The sequence below is a fragment of the Chelonia mydas genome, chromosome 24, assembly GCF_015237465.2.
Source record: "Chelonia mydas isolate rCheMyd1 chromosome 24, rCheMyd1.pri.v2, whole genome shotgun sequence".
Lineage (NCBI taxonomy): Eukaryota > Metazoa > Chordata > Testudines > Cheloniidae > Chelonia > Chelonia mydas.
The window spans coordinates 7,069,902-7,074,806 of record NC_051264.2 but is presented as its reverse complement, the minus strand read 5'-3'; positions in this window follow the sequence as shown (position 1 = coordinate 7,074,806).

Genomic DNA, 4,905 nt, shown 5'->3' with positions numbered 1-4,905 from the left:
ATGTAGCCGAATTAAAATGCAGTGTTTCCTTACGCCCAGTTTACCAAGCAATCCCGATCGCTCCGAATCAATGACCTGTCGTATCCTCTTCGTTATTCACCGCTCCCCCAATTTTGGTGTCATTTGCAAACTTTATAAGGGAGGATTTTATGTTTTCTTCTACGTCAATAATGAAAAGGTGAAGTAGCGGAGAGCCACGAACCGGGCCCTGGGGGACCCCACTAGACACACACCCATTCAATGGCAATTTTGCATTTACAGGCAGTACCCAGGCGGCCTGTTGTATGACTAATCATGCTTTATGGCACCTCTAGCCCCCTCCAAATAGAGATCTCAGTGCACTTTGCAAGCAACTGAGCAGGGCAGTGGGTATTATCCCCCCTTCTGCAGTAGAGGCAACTGGGGATCAGTGCCTGCCCTGCAGGGAAGCTGAGCAGATCACAGTTCTGTTGATCTTGGAAGTGCAGGCCAGCACTGCCTCATCCACACGGTGCCCGTGCCCGAACTTCCAGGCCCACTCTTCTACCTCCTCCACCTGTAGTTTGACCACAAGACCATACTTCCCCCCTTTATAAACCATGGAAAGGAATTTGGTCCCTGTTGTGTTTAGAGTCCAAATCCCATTTCTCCCCCTACACCCCAGGACATCTTTTATTATTACTACATCCAGTCTGCTGACCAACAGGGGGCAGTACAACCCAATTTAAATCAAATCGCAGCCGTGGCAATCAACATGGGATTAGGAAAGTTCCTTCCTGAAGACACAGTTGTGAGGAGAGCTGGGGTAACTAATTGGCTATTTTACATATCATTTAAAAATGGCTCCCCGTGATTTCGTAGCCATCGTGCCGATTATCCACCACGGCTACCCACGTGTTCTTTTCTACTCTATTATTTTTATTTTATTTTATAAAACCCTGAAGGGCAGCTGCTCCTTAGCACTGATTGAAACGTCTGATCTTCTTTTCTAGATGGAGAGTGTCTCCTATGTGTTGGAATGAAACTTGCGGAGGTGGGTCCATCTAGAAGTGAATGGAAGGGGAGACAGGTTCTTGGAAAGGAAGCATGGTCCAGTGGTTAGAGCACTAGGCTTGGCTGTGGGAGTTGGAGATGGTCCTTGGGTAAGTCTCTGAGGATCCGTCTACACAGCAATTGGGCGGTGTCATTCCCAGCTTGGGTAGACGGGTGTGCGTCTGCTCTGCTGGACCTAGCAAGACAGCAGTGTGGCTCGGGCAGCTGCTTGGGCCAGCTGCCGGAATACATCCCCAGGGGGCTGGCCAGGGTTGTACGTGGCCCATGCTGCCGTGGCAACCCTGCTATTTTTAGGCACGTATCCATCTACCCGTGCTGGGAATTACACCTCCCATGCAGGGTCTCTCTGGGGCTTTGTTGCCCGTCTGTACACTGGGGATAACAGCCCTGCCCTGCCTCCCAGAGGGGTTGTGAGGATAAATGCATTATGAGGGGCTCAGTTGGGGCCCAAATAAGTGTCTAAAAAAAGACCAATGGGGCGGGAAGTGGAGTCATGTGACGGCCAGTGGGAGGGGAAGTGGGGGTTCTGTGATGGCCAATGGGAAGGCTCACCCCATAAGGTGCCTTCCTGCGACTGATCACAGCAGTCCATTCAAATTATGCCTCAGTTTCCCCTACATCCCCTCTAAGCTGAGTTGCCCACCTTCTCCACCACAGATCAGACCAACGGTCATCCCCATCCCTGGCCCTTGCAGAGTCTAATTCAAGCCCTTCCAGGCATAATTACTGCAGTTTCGACCTTCAGGAAGCCAATTCTCCAACCCTGCAGGAATAAAGCAGGTTAGGATGGAGCAGTCCTCCAGGGCTCATCTCCAGGCTTCCCGACCCGAGAGTCCATAATCCCTCTTCTCCCGCTCCGGTGCCCCTATTCCAAGGTCTCCATGCCTCTGGAAATTCTCCGGGATTCTTGCTGCTCTTCTCCTGCCGTTTGCAAATTAATTCTAATTCAGCAGTCTCTCATTGGAGTCTGTTTTTGAAGTTTTTTTGTTGTAATATTGCGACTTTTAGGTCTGTAATCGAGTGACCAGAGAGACTGAAGTGTTCTCCGACTGGTTTTTGAATGTTATAATTCTTGATGTCTGATTTGTGTCCATTTATTCTTTTACGTAGAGACTGTCCAGTGTGACCAATGTACATGGCAGAGGGGCATTGCTGGCACATAATGGCATATATCACATTGGTAGATGTGCAGGTGAACGAGCCTCTGATAGTGTGGCTGATGTGATTAAGCCCTATAATGGTGTCCCCTGAATAGATATGTGGACACATTTGGCAACGGGCTTTGTTGCAAGGATAGGTTCCTGGGTTAGTGGTTTTGTTGTGTGGTGTGTGGTTGCTGGTGAGTATTTGCTTCAGATTGGGGGGCTGTCTGTAAGCAAGGACTGGCCTGTCTCCCAAGATCTGTGAGAGTGATGGGTCGTCCTTCAGGATAGGTTGCAGATCCTTGATGATGCACTGGAGAGGTTTTAGTTGGGGGCTGAAGGTGATGGCTAGTGGCGTTCTGTTATTTTCTTTGTTGGGCCTGTCCTGTAGTAGGTGACTTCTGGGTACTCTTCTGGTTCTGTCAATCTGTTTCTTCACTTCAGCAGGTGGGTAGTGTAGTTGTAAGAACGCTTGTAGTTGTAGGTGTTTGTCTCTGTCTGAGGAGTTGGAGCAAATGCGGTTGTATCGTAGAGCTTGGCTGTAGACAATGGATCGTGTGGTGTGGTCTGGATGAAATACGGTCCATGTTATGGAAAGGTCTGAGAGCCCTACGTCTATTGTATCCACCTAGCCCTACGTCTATTGTAGTCACCGTGGCGCTAAGGGGCTGGATTGCTGTGTCCTCACAGTCCAGTGCTAAATCCTTCGGAGGACTGCATGCACCCAGCCCAGTTTTACCTGGTGAACTCTTTACTGGTCTGCTTAGCAAGGCAGCACTCCCCCTGCTGCCCAGCGAGTGTGGCCCCATGGCTCCACAGGGAGCCGCACAGGACATCTTAAACCAAATTGGCACTGTGCTCCAAGAGCAATGTGCTCCAATGCGCCAGCATTACGCAGGAGCATGACGCCCTCACTTCTGTCCTCTTGAAACAGCCCGAGAAAATATCAGCTACCCCGCTGATTCTGCAGGCTGGAGTTTCGGTGAGCTGCAGCCATGCCGAGAGCTCAGGAGGAAGGGAACAGGAGCATAAAGCCTAGCAGTAATACTATCACGAGCTGTGTCCTTTGCTTTGGGTCCAGGGACATCGTCTTGATTCCCTGGAGCGTGGGTTTTAGTTACTAAAATAGCCTCACCTTACCTGGAAGCTGCAGTTACCCATTGCTGTAATAGCAATTGGCAAAGGGGAATTCATTGAGACTCCCTGCAGTCCTAGTATTGTGAGTGGACCCATTCAGCAGATTAGTCCACTGAGGCACAGAAAAGAGAAGCTACCATGGGGTTACCCTGGGAAGAGAACCCAGGAGTCCTGGCTCCCAGTTTCCTTCTCTGACCCCTGACAGCAGCTGGTGAGAGGTGGGTCCTGATCCAGCAGGAAACGGGAGTGAGCCCAATAAACCATTGCCGGTGAGCCACGGAATAGACACCAGACAATTTTGACTTTCTGTCACTCACGGGCTGAATTGATTTCAGTGAACAAGCTCCATCTCCCATTCCCAATCCCTCAAGCCAGCCCGCTCCTTCCTTTATCCTGACTTGCAGCGCCCCCTGCTGGTCTGTCTGGGCAGCGGCTGGGGCTAGAACCCACACTTCTGTGTGCGTGCCTTTTATTTTTTTTAGCGTGAATCCACGGGGGGGGGGGGGGGGGACCAGAGTCAGAAGTGAAAGGCTGGGCCCCTGCCTTGGCCCCCTGACCTACTGCTCAGTAACAGGCCACGTTCCAGGGCATCGGTTGCTGGGCTCCCTTCTGGTTTCCTCTCCTGTGCCCTCTTCCTCACTGCAGAGCTGAGTGTGGAAGGAGAACTCAAAATTCGCTGCCCAAAGGATTAATTAGTGCAGAGTTAAGGCAGCCCCTTGCTGCACTGCATCCTTCTAGCATGCCAAGTTCACCTATACTCAAACCCCTGAAAACCAAGAAATTCAGAAGTAAGGTTCACCCCACCCCACGCCCTTAACTCTGCCCCTCTTTGAGCAATGTCACAATCCACCCTCCCCCACCGCTATCACAGCACCCTACCCTTCCAGACGATATTGAGCCCCACAGGAGCGTGCAGCTTCCCACACGGACACTCCAATCTGCTCAGGCTGGGCACAGCATCTGAAGTGCCTCGATTAAAACAACCTTGAATTTTGTCCTAGTCTAACTTTGGTCATTCCACCTGCCCACTTGAAACTCCCCTCAGGCAGCTTCTTATAGATAATCTTGAGCTGTTGCGTCCTGTTGCTGTGTACAGTTAAACTATAACACTCCACCCCAGAGGAGGCTGCATCTCCGTGATGGCTAAACAATCTGTCTGTTTGGTGCTTTATATGGCCGTGCATTGAGTGGACTCACCGCTGGTGTGCCCTCTTGTCGATGGGCATCGCATGGCAGGCTCTCCTCACCTAGCACCCCACCACCACCAGCCAGTCCAGACCAGTGGTGTTCTGCCTCTTCTTGTGACTCTGCCCTCCAGCCCGGTCTCTCTAAAGTCTCACCCCTTGCAGGGTACAAACAGTGTCCCACACAACTCCAGTTATCAACCCTGCACCTTCTGCCCGGCCCTGGCTCCTCTGAAGTCCCACCCTTCTCTCAGAGCAGTGGGTTCCCCACGTAAAACGCCAAACAAAACAAACCAACCTCCGTCCATCCAGGCTTGAACACTGGGGCCTGCTGGGTTCTCCCCAGCTCCCTGCCCCGGTTACAGGATAACAGCTCTGGAGCCTGGGCCCTTCCCCAAGGCCTGTCTTCT